This window comes from Capricornis sumatraensis, chromosome 13 (assembly GCF_032405125.1).
Source record: "Capricornis sumatraensis isolate serow.1 chromosome 13, serow.2, whole genome shotgun sequence".
Taxonomy (NCBI): Eukaryota; Metazoa; Chordata; class Mammalia; order Artiodactyla; family Bovidae; genus Capricornis; species Capricornis sumatraensis.
The window spans coordinates 57,975,680-57,988,430 of record NC_091081.1 but is presented as its reverse complement, the minus strand read 5'-3'; the positions used below and the strand labels follow the sequence as shown (position 1 = coordinate 57,988,430).

The following is a 12,751-nucleotide window of genomic DNA, read 5'->3' as shown; positions in this document are numbered from 1 at the left end:
ATTAGGAGTGAGAGGGAGGAGAGCCATTTGTTTCTAATCCTAAAAGTGAAAATCAAATAATAAAAATGATCTGGAAAATTTCCTTAAATATCCCGTAAGTACTATACTATCTGATTTTGTGAAGATAAATTTCTAGGTTGCTGCTGCTGCTGCTAAGTCACTTCAGTCGTGTCCGACCCTTTGTGACCCTATAGACGGCAGCCCACCAGGCTCCCCCGTCTCTGGGATTCTCCAGGCAAGAACACTGGAGTGGGTTGCTATTTCCTTCTCCAATGCGTGAAAGTGAAGTCACTCAGTCGTATCCAACTCTTAGCAACCCCATGCAGTGCAGCCTACCAGGCTCCTCTGTCCAAGGGATTTTCCAGGCAAGAGTACTGGCGTGGGTTGCCATTGCCTTCTCCGCTAGGTCATGATATCAGTATTCAAATTCTTATTTGAATGTTATTCGATGTTTTACTGTCATTCTCCATTTTTTCCCCTAGAAGATGATACTAACAAAGTAAGTATTCTATTTAATTACCCACTTGAAAACATTTATCCCTTTGTCAAACTGTCAGGAAGCCCTTGATCTCACTAAATTTTTTTTTTGGTTTAGCCAATTCACAGGATCCATTCTCAGGATTGTTCTCTCAGTGACTCGCTTTCTTTTCCTCCTTCCTTCTTTCTTTTTTCATCTCTCTTTTATCTTCTTCCTCCCAGCTAGAATAACTGAAGGATAAGAAATTTGAGACCCAGATTTTTTTTTTTGCCCTTTTGTCTCCCCTTGACTCATTTAATTGTGCCTTTAAGGTTTGCCAGTATGCCATTCTTTTATTGTATAATATTGACATCATTGAGCCTGTGTTTAATTATAGTTCATATATTTTCTTAATACAGGCTGAAGGAAGAAGGTAGGCACTACTAGGGAATATTTTGCTCCTACTAAGTCAAATTATTCCTATACCACAAAGATATGAATATTGGAGGTTCATCAGTTCTTTCAGCTTCAAAATTACCCCCTCGTTTAGATTTATCAAAAGGAAAGGCAGGATGTTACTTTCAAAATTGCGCATAATGTATTTAATGACTCCCCAATATGCAAGTCACTCCAATTAGGCACTGAGGACATAAATTAACATTAGAAAATATTCTAAAATCGGGTTTCTCTTTTTCAAATCATTTTTTAAAAATTTCTTTAAAATAGGTAGGGAATACCCCCTAGTGTAAAAGGATTTCAACGAACTGTTGCATGCATAAACACTTTTTCTAAATGTCGATGTCAGTTTCATAAGATTCATGTCTGTTTAAGGGCTAAAAGGTCATAACAGCCTTCCCAGATGTGTCTGCATCACAGATCATGCAGACCCAAACTCATTCTAGCATCTGGTTAAATACATTCCACACCAGGTCTTAAACATATGTAAATATAGTTAACAACAAGTGGGGAAATAATCTATCGCTCCCCTCTTTTTGTTTCATTCACAATGTGAACAACTTTTTTAAAGGTGTAAATTTGTAACTGGATTAGCAAGATTAGGTGTCTATTTCTAGGCAATTACCACTGGTTAGAGATACCAAGGGAATATTTCATGCAAAGATGGGGACAATAAAGGACAGAAACAGTATAGACCTAACAGAAGCAGAAGATATCCAGAAGAGGTGGCAAGAATACACAGAAGAATTATACAAAAGAGATTCTAATGACACAGATAACCATGATGGTGTGATCACTCTCCTAGAGCCAGACATCCTGGTGTGTGAACTCAAGTGAGCCTTAGGAAGCATCACTACAAAAAAATCTAGTGGAAGTGATAGGATTTCAGCTGAGCTATTTCAGATCCTAAAAGATGATGCTGTCAAAGTGCTATACTCAATATCCCAGCAAATTTGGAAAACTCAACAGTCGCCACAGGATTAAAAAAGGTCAGTTTTCATTCTAATTCCAAAGAAAGGCAAGGCCACAAAATGTTCAAACTACTGCACAATTGCACTCATTTCACATTCTAGCAAAGTAATGCTCAAAATCCTTCAGGCTAAGTTTCAATAGTATGTGAACTGAGAACTTCCAGATGTTCAAGCTGGATTTTGAAAAGACAGAAGAACCAGAGATCAAATTGCCAACATCCACTGTATCATAGAAAGAGCAAGAGAATTCCAGAAAAATATCTAGTGCTTCATTGACTAAGATAAAGCCTTTGACTGTGTGGATCACAACAAACTGGAAAATTCTTCAAGAGATGGGAATACTAGACTACCTTACCTGCCTCCCGAGAAACCTGTATGCAGGCCAAGAAGCAACAGTTAGAACCAGACATGGAACTATGGGCTGGTTCAAAATTGGGAAAGGAGTACATCAAGGCTGTATATTGTCACCCTGCTCATTTAACTTACATGCAGAGTACATCATGCAGAATGGCAGGCTGGATGAAGCACAAGCTGGAATCAAGATTGCCAGGAGAAATATCAATAACCTCATATATGCAGATGACACCACCCTTACGGCAGAAAGCAAAAAGGAACTAAAGAGCCTCAATGAGAGTGGAAGAGAAGGATGAAAAACTGTTTTAAACTCAACATTCATAAAACAAAGACCATGGCATCTGATCCCATCACTTCATGGCAAATAGATGGGAACACAATGGAAACAGTGATAGATTTTATTTTCTTGGGCTCCAAAATCACTGCAGATGGTGACTGCAGCCATGAAATTAAAAGACACTTGCTCCTTGAAAGAAAAGCTATGACAAACCTAGACAGCATATTAAGCAGAGATATTACTTTGCCAACAAAGGTCCATATAGGCAAAGCTATGGTTTTTCCACTGGTCATGTATGGATGTGAGAGTTGGACCATAAAGAAGGCTGACTGCTGAAGAACTGATGCTTTTGAACTGTGGTGTTGGAGAAGACTCTTGAGAGTCCCTTGGACTGCAAGATCAAACCAGTCAATCTAAAGGAAATTAGTCCTGAATATTCACTGGAAGGACCGATGCTGAAACTGAAGCTCCAATACTTTGGCCACCTAATGTGAAAAGCCTACTCGTTAGAAAAGACCCTGATACTGGGAAAGATTGAAGACAGGAGGAGAAGGGGACAACAGAGGATGAGATGGTTGGATGGCATCACCAACTCAATGGACAGAGTTTTAGCAGGCTCCAGGAATTGGTGAAGGGCAGGGAAGTCTGGCATCCTGCAGTCCATGGGGTTGCAAAGAGTCAGACATGACTGAGTAACTGAATAACAGCAAGCACAGTGGTTGAGAAGATAATGTTCTGCCTAGAATATATTGCATGCTACATAGGAATGGGAATAGAGGAATAAGAATTTGGAGAGGGAATGATCACTTCCAGTTGGAATGATCAGAGAAAACTTTGCAGAAGAATCATGAGTCTTGGAGAAAGGAAGCTTTTCAGTGCAGTTGTTTCAATGGGTGGAGGTAGTGGTGGATATGTCAGTGGGGTGAAGACAGTAGGGGAGATAGAGAGGAAGAATATGAACAAAAGCAAAAGGCTGGGCAAAGGCAGAAAATTGTGTGTGTGTGCTCAGTCGCTCCGCCTTGCCCGACTCTTTGTGACCCTATGGATGGTAGCTTGCCAGGTTCCTCTATCCATGGGATTTTCCAGGAAGATGCTAGAGTGGGTTGCCATTTCCTACTCCAGGTAATCTTCCTGACCCAGGGATCTAATCCAAGACTCTTGCATTGGCAGGCAGATTCTTCACCACTGAGCCACCAAGATTGGAATGGAATAATAAATAGATAATAGAGATTATGTGGTGAGATTAATGATAGACACCCTGGAAAAGCAGGCTAAACTTTAGAGAAATTTGAATCTAAATTATAGAACTTAGTACTCTATACTGTTGAATAAAATGTAATGGCATGTTGAGAGTGATTTTCAAGGAAGAGCTTGACAAAAATATGGGGTGATAGAATCTGAACTTAGAAATTGAATGGAGCAGAGATAAAGGTGGATTATTTTTGAAAATGAGGAATTGATAGGACCGGGGATTATCTGTGGAGTTGTGAGTAATGAAGTTAATAATACTGATTTTTGAATTTGGGTGGCTGGGAGAATGATAGTATAAGTAAATAAAAATCCTTATAGATAAAAGGTGAATACAATTTTAATCTTACATTTGAAGTGAAAGTAAAGAATTCCGAGTAATGGTATTCAGTGGACTTTTGGACATAAGGTACTAAATAAGGGCGATGATTAGAAATTCTTGGAGAAGATGAGATTCCCAAAGGATGAAATATGAAAAGAGAGTAGCGTAATGTCAAGGACAGAACTTCGATGACTTAGTTCAGGAATGGGAATAATAGAGGCAAACTGTCAGAGGTGGACAATCAATGATGGACCCTCCTGAAAGTGAGGAGGTGGACACCCTTGCCTTATCCCAGGACTTTCTTTTTCCCATACTTGGGGAAGAATTCAGTCTTTCATCATTAAGTGTGATGTTATTCTTAAGTTTGTATGCATGCGTGTTAAGTCAATTCAGTCTTGTCTGACTCTTTGTGACCTTGTGAACTGTAGCCCTTGGGGCTCCACTGTCCATGAGATTCTTCAGGACGGAGTACTGAATTGGGTTGCCCTGCTCTCTTCGAGGGGATCTTTCTGACCCAGGGATCGAACCCACCTCTCTCATGTCTCCTGCTGGTAGGCGGGTTCTTTACCACTAGTGTGACCTGGGACACCCTGAGGTTTTGTAGACTCCTCCCTCGTAGCTCAGCTGGTAAAGAATCCGCCTGCAATGCAGGAGACCCAGGTTCGATTTGTGCATCAGGAAGATCTGCCGGAGAAGGGATAGGCTACCCACACCAGTATTCTTGGGCTTCCCTGGTGACTCAGCTGGTAAAGAATCCACCTGCAAGATGGGAGACCTGGGTTCGATCCCTGGGTTGTGATGATTCCCTGAAGAAGGGAAAGGCTACCCATTCCAGAATCTGGCCTGGAGAATTCCAGGACTGTATAGTCCTTTGGGTCAAAAAGTGTCAGACACGACTGAGTGACTTTCACTTTTACTTATAAGGTTGAGGAAATACCTTCTATTGCTAGTTTACTGAGAGATTTTACTATGGATAAATGTTTCAAATGGGTTTATGTATTTATTGAGATCATTGCATGGTTCTTCTTCTTTTAGACTTTGATATATTGAGTTGCATTGATAATTTTCTAATATTGAACCAACTCTGAATGACCATAATACAGTATCCTTTTTTTGAAAAACATCACTGTGTTCTACTTGCTGTTACATATTTTTAAGAAAACTTGCACTTTGGCCTATGAGAGGTCATGATCTTTGTTTTTTTTATAATGTCTTTGATTTTGGTATTAAGGTAAGGTAAGTGAAGTGAAGTCTCTCAGTCGTGTCTGACTCTTTGCGACCCCATGGACTAGCCTACTACACTTCTCCGTCCATGGGATTTTCCAGGCAAGAGTACTGGAATGGGTTGCCATTTCCTTCTCCAGAGGATCTTCCTGACCCAGGGATCAAACTCAGGTCTCCCACACTGTAGGCAGACCCTTTACCATCTGAGCCACCAAAAAGTGACATAGGAAGTATTTTCTCCTCTTTTCTCTTCTGGAAGAGTCTGTGAAAGATTGATATTACCTCTGCAAGGAGATCCAACCAGTCTATTCTGAAGATCAGCCCTGGGATTTCTTTGGAAGGAATGATGCTAAAGCTGAAACTCCAGTATTTTGGCCACCTCATGCGAGAGTTGACTCATTGGAAAAGACTGTGATGCTGGGAGGGATTGGGGGCAGGAGGAGAAGGGAACGACTGAGGATGAGATGGCCGGATGGCATCACTGACTTGATGGACGTGAGTCTGAGTGAACTCCGGGAGATGGTGATGGACAGGGAGGCCTGGCGTGCTGCGATTCATGGGGTCGCAAAGAGTCGGACACTACTGAGCGACTGAACTGAACTGAACTTCCTAAAATATTTGGAGAAATTTCCAGTAAAATACATTTTGGCTTAGAATTTTCCTTGTAGGAAAGTTTTTACCCCTAGGTTAGACTATAGGCCATTGAGTATCTTTTTTTAAAAAAAACATTTTAATATATTTATTTTTAGTTGAAGGATGGTTGTTTTGTAATACTGTGTTGGTTTCTGCCATATATCAACATGAATTAGCCATAAGTATACATATGTCGTCTCCGTCTTGAACCTCCCTCCCACCTTCCACCCTATCCCACCACTCTAGGTTGTAACAGAGACTGGGTTTGAGCTCCCTGAGTCATACGGAAAATTTCCACTGGCTATTGGTTTTATGTAAGGTAGTACATATGTTTCCATGCTACTCTATTCATCGTCCCACCCTGTCCTTCCCCACAAGTCTGTTCTCTGTGTCTTCATTGCCACCCTGCAAACAGGTTCATCAGTACTATCTGTCTAGATTCTATATATATGCATCAGTATATGATATTTGTTTTTCTCTTTCTGACTTACTTTGCTCTGTACAATAAGCTCTAGGTTCATCTGCCTCATTGGAACTGACTCAAATGTATTTCTTTTTATGGCTGAGTAATGTTCTATCCAGTCCCATCACTTCATGGGAAATAGATGGGGATACAGTGGAAACAGTGTCAGACTTTATTTTTTTGGGCTCCAAAATCACTGCAGATGGTGACCACAGCCACGAAATTAAAAGACGCTTACTCCTTGGAAGAAAAGTTATGACTAACCTAGATAGCATATTCAAAAGCAGAGACATTACTTTGCCGACTAAGGTCCGTCTAGTCAGTCAGTTCAGTTCAGTCACTCAGTCGTGTCCGACTCTTTGCGACCCCATGAATCGCAGCACGCCAGGCCTCCCTGTCCATCACCATCTCCCGGAGTTCACTCAGACTCACGTCCATCGAGTCAGTGATGCCATCCGGCCATCTCATCCTCTGTTGTCCCCTTTTCCTCCTGCCCCCAATCCCTCCCAGCATCACAGTCTTTTCCAGTGAGTCAACTCTCGCATGAGGTGGCCAAAGTACTGGAGTTTCAGCTTTAGCATCATTCCTTCCAAAGAAATCCCAGGGTTGATCTCCTTCAGAATGGACTGGTTGGATCTCCTTGCAGTCCAAGGGACTCTCAAGAGTCTTCTCCAACACCACAGTTCAAAAGCATCAATTCTTCGGCACTCAGCCTTCTTCACACTCCAACTCTCACATCCATACATGACTACTGGAAAAACCATAGCCTTGGCTAGACGGACCTTTGTTGGCAAAGTAATGTCTCTGCTTTTGAATATACTATCTAGGTTGGTCATAACTTTTCTTCCAAGGAGTAAGCGTCTTTTAATTTCATGGCTGCAGTCTAGTCAAGGCTATGGTTTTCCACTAGTCATATATGGATGTGAGGGTTGGACTGTGACGAAGGCTGAGTGCCGAAGAATTGATGCTTTTGAACTGTGGTGTTGGAGAAGACTTTTGAGAGTCCCTTGGACTGCAAGGAGATCCAACCAGTCCATTCTGAAAGAGATCAGCCCTGGGATTTCTTTGGAAGGAATGATGCTAAAGCTGAAACTCCAGTATTTTGGCCACCTCATGAGAAGAGTTGACTCATTGGAAAAGACTCTGATGCTGGTAGGGATTGGGGGCAGGAGGAGAAGGGGACGACAGAGGATGAGATGGCTGGATAGCATCACTGACTCGATGGACGTGAGTCTGAGTGAACTCCGGGAGTTGGTGATGGACAGGGAGGCCTGGCGTGCTGCGATTCATGGGGTCGCAAAGAGTCGGACACGACTGAGCGACTGAACTGAATTGAACTGAATGTTCTAGTCTCTGTATGTACCACAGCTTCTTTATCCATTCATCTATCAATGGACATCTAGGTTGCTTCCATGTCCTAGGTATTGTAAATAGTGCTGCAATGAACATCAGAGTACATGTGTCTTTTTCAGTTATTGTTTTCTCAGGGTATATGCTGAGTAGTGGGATACATTTGGTAGTCTTTTCCTAGTTTTTTAAAGAATCTCCATATTGTCCTCCACAGTGGTTATATCAATTTAAATTCCCACCAATAGGGCAAAAGAATTCCCTTTTCTCCACCCTCTCCAGCATTTATTGCTTGTAGATTTTGGATGGTGGCCATTCTGACTGTGTGAGGTGATACTTCAGTGTAGTTTTCACTTGCATTTCTCTAATGATGAGACATGCTGAGCATCTTTTCTTGTGTTAATTAGCCGTCGTCTTTGGTGAAATATCTGTTTAGGTCTTCTGCCCACTTTTTGATTGTGTTGTTTGTTTTCCTGGTATTGAGTTGCATGAGCTGTTTGTATATTTTGGAAATTAATCCTTTGTCAGTTTCATTTGCTATTATTCCCTCCCATTCTGAGGGTTGTCTTTTCACCTTGTGTAGTTTCCTTTGCTGTGCAAAAGCATCTAAGTTTAATGAGTTCCCATTTGTTTATTTTTGCTTCTATTTCCATTATTCTAGGAGGTGGGTCATAGAGGATCTTGCTGTGATTTATGTCTTAGGGTGTTCTGCCTATGTTTTCCTCTAAGAGTTTTATAGTTTCTGGTCATTAAGAGTATCTTTTATTAAATACATTTTTCTGGTTTGTATCCTTCAAGTACTTTGTCTGTTTCTTACCTAAACTGTTCAAGCTTTTCCCATCAAGGTGTATATAAAATTATTAACCCTTTAATGTCTGTAGGATCTATAGTAATATTTCTCTTTCATGTCAGTTACTTTTTGCTTTCTGTTTGTCCCATCTCTTTGTTTTTTATTTCTCTTTTCTTGCTTTGAGATTGATTTTTATGATGCCATTAAGTGATATAATATTTAGAATAGACAGAAAGCAAGATGTGAGCTCACATGTATATCATAACTGAAATTCCCTCAGTGAAGGGAAAAGTCTGCTCAAAAGCTGAGGATGGGAAAATGTTGGCATCTTGTATAGAGAGGGCTTAGAATATTTGTTCTAGGAGATCTCCCAGGAATAGTAAGAAATTAGTTTGTGGGTTTTCAAGCATTAGTTGTTATGCCCAAGTCGCGAAATCTCCCAATGACCACCAGGGAGCCGATATCCAATGCAAAAGCAAGAGAGTTTTTATTACCAAGCTGGAGCTGGGGCTCCCACCAATATCAACAAGGCAGCTATAGGGAGGAGCCCCGGGTTTTGGATTACATTGCTTATATAGGGAGAATACATGGAAAAAAAAGGATTTCTAGGTAGAGGAACGTCTGATTGGTTACTTTCTTTTGAAGGATTGTGTGTTGGTTCTTGATTGGTCCCTATTGTCTAGGTAGACCACAATTTCCTGAGCGTTAAGTCAGGAGATTTTGGTCTGGGGTCCGATTGGCTCATGGGCGGTGGGGTGAGGTCAGGGGATTTCCCAAGGCTCTTGGATTTCTAAACGCTCTTTTCCCAGAACCTTACAAAATGGAGTTTTTCTGTTAACAAAGTGGAGTAGCTTAGATTCTTCATAGTAAGGACCCAGCTAAGTAAACATGTACTGATAACACTATTTGGGTAATTAAGGTGTACTATGATCAAATCTGAAGATATGTCTCCAAACAGACCCGAAAAATTGAAAAAATGAGAAAAAAAATTGTAATGGAGTTACAGTGGTGATTAGGCTATTTCAGATTTCAACCTTTTATAAAGAAAGCTGAATACCGATGAATCGATGCTTTCGAATTGTGGTGCTGGAGAAGACTCTTGAGAGTCCCTTGGACTACAAGGAAATCCAACCAGTCAGTCCTAAAGGAAATCAGTCCTGAATATTCATTGGAAGAACTGATGCTGAAGCTGAAACTCCAATACTTTGGCCACCTAATGTGAAGAACTGACTCATTGGAAAAGACCCTGATGCTGGGAAAGATTGAAGGCAGAACAAGAAGGGGACACCAGAGGATGAGATGGCTGGATGGCATCACCGACGCAATGGACATGAATTTGAGTAGGCTCTGGGAGTTGGTGATGGACAGGGAAGCCTGGCGTGCTGCAGTCCATGGGATCGCAGAGAGTCAGACATGACTGAATGACTGAACTGATTGAACTGAACATTTCAACTTTAGTTTTATTCAAACCCATTTATGTTTTTCCTTAGTGAGGTTGAAGATACCAACTTCTTTTGGACAAGCACACTTTTCCAGAAGTGTAGAACTTTGACATAATTGACAGCTGTCTTTTCTGAATATTGAACACTCAGTAGTTCAATGAGTGCTCACAGTGCAGATGAACTCAAGGGACTTTCAGTAAGACCTGAATGAGCTTTCTCACATTTTCTCATAGTTCAGTTCTCCTTTGCTTTTCGCTTCTCTTCTTTTCACAGCTATTTCTCATAGTTAAGTTATCTGAAAAAACAGAAAAAGGTGGAATAACTGAAAAGAACTGGTTTTGGTGAGTGGAAATAAAACGAATGGAAAATTGGCAAGCCAGCTGGATATTTTGTGGGACTAAGGCTTTGGAAACATATTTGCAAAACTCGGATAATTATTCTACTCTTTGAACTGATTGCATTTTGTATTGTATTCTGTTTGTTTGCAAAAACCATGATTGCTTGAATCATGTAATGTAATGTGAGCTTGGTGTAAAGACAGAGTTAGTTTATCTAAATCTCTCATCCACAGGCATTGTTATTTCATTTATATACTGAAAATCTATGTGATCGAAAGTGGGAAAAGCACAGTTATCATTGGAATATTTCATTTGAATTGCTTTCACAATTGCAACTGGTTCTCAGGATACATTTTTGGACAGACCCTGACTTTAGTAGTAGAAAAAGTAACATTTTATATGAAAAAATACTTGATGTATATAGTTCTGTAGACAGAAAGATGTAAACAAACCCATCCTTTTCCAGCAGTGGCCTCTATGGTGTGAAGAAGGAGGCTCAGATCAAACTGCCTGAGTTTCAGTCCTGGCTTTACCACTTACTAGCTCTATGATTCTGGCCTAGATGCTAACTTCTTTGTGCTTCAGTGAAATAGGAAAATCATTTTGTCTCATAGCCTTGATATGAAGATTAAATGAGCTAATACATGAAATATGCTTAATCTGGTGCATAGAATATACTCAATATGTTGTCATTGTTACCAGAGTGAAATTAGTTAGGGTCTGTGCATCACCAATAATGAGAGATTTGAACAATGTCAAGATGTGGTACCCTGAGTGTCAAGCTTACGTACACTAGATAGCTACCTTAGAAAAGTGCTAGGAATAAAAACGTCATATGCCATCCATTTGAGAATGACCATTTCCTGTTCCTTTTTTTTTTCACTCTTAACTGTTTAAGTGTATAATTACCAAGAACAAGGACATTCTCTTACATAACCATGATAATTGATGTTAAGTCATTTAACATTGTTATAATACTATTATCCATATCCTGTTGCTGCTGCTGCTAAGTCACTTCAGTTGTGTCCGACTCTGTGCGACCCCGTAGACGGCAGTCCACCAGGCTCCGCCATCCCTGGGATTCTCCAGGCAAGAACACTGGAGTGGGTTGGCATTTTTTCTCCAATGCATGAAAGTGAAAAGTGAAAGTGAAGTCGCTCAGTCGTGTCCAACTCTTAGCGATCCCATGGACTGCAGCCTACCAGGCTCCTCCGTCCCTGGGATTTTCCAGGCAAGAACACTGGAGTGGGTTGCCATTGCCTTCTCTAATCCATATCCTAGAGTATGACAATTATAGACAACTTAAAGTTTTTCTCTTGTACAACTGTATTTTCTCTGTCAAGCATGCAATCATTTCTTCAAATGTAATTTTAGTGTTAGTAAAACTAATTGTAATTTTATTTCAGCATGTATATTCTAAATCAATTCTTTGTGATTTATCAGAAATGAAATACCATTATATGCTAAAAAATCAGTATACTTATGGCAAATTTTATATCTTCTATAAGTAATAAAAATGAATATCACGATTTTTATAACTCTCAACATAGAAAGCTAATGGTAAAAAGCATAGAAAATATTTTAGAGAAAAACTACTCTAATTGCAAAAGAGGGAAGAAGATTGGCATTGAGTGAGCTCTGACTATGGTTGGCAGTTTTTTCCCTTAGATACTATTTCATGTATTTATCTTTCAAAAGTCATACAAAAAGTATGTATTATCTCAATTTTATTTTATTTCCTTTTTTAAAGATGTGGACCATTTTTAAAGTCTTTATTGAATTTGCTACAATATTGCTTCTGTTTTATGTTTTATTTTTATTTGGTCACCAGGCATGAGGGATCTTAGCTCCTCCACCAGGGATCGAGCCCATACCCCTTGCACTGGCAGGTGAAGTCTTAACCACTGGACCATCAAGGAAGTCCCTATCTCAATTTTATTAATGTTAGAACAAAAGTTCAGAGTTTGATTTCGATAATTCATCAACATTTTTGGAGGAGAACTGGGGGGGTCAGATCCTAGTTATTTGATTCAAAACCTATGTGCTTTCCATTGCATCTGTGTGCTTCTAAGAAGTGATCTTACACCATTGAACTAGTTTAGCATGAGAATTATAGCTGAACCACCGAAACAAAACATCCCTAGTGTTTCAGTATCTTGTAATTCAACTAGAGTCATTTCTTTCCATATTTTGCCACTGCATTTCATTTTAATAAATGTATGCCATTAAAGCTCATACTAAAAAACCCTATAAGCTTAGTGTGGGTCTCCTTGCTTTTAGAAGTGCAGAAGGTAAGCACCATAAGGTGTAATAGTGGAAAAAGTGCTGACACCGGGCCTGGTCCTGGTTTTGCCATGAACTAGTTAGTCATTTCACTTTGAAGCAAGTCATTTCCCTGTGTTGAAGTTCTTTTCATCTGTACAAGGAGG

General features: G+C 40.1%; 1 protein-coding gene across 1 annotated transcript in view; it reads left to right on the top strand.

The window, feature by feature from the left end:
* Nucleotides 1-12,751, top strand: part of MOXD1 (monooxygenase DBH like 1) — a 97,518-nt gene that overhangs the window by 16,370 nt on the left and 68,397 nt on the right. The window lies entirely within an intron of this gene.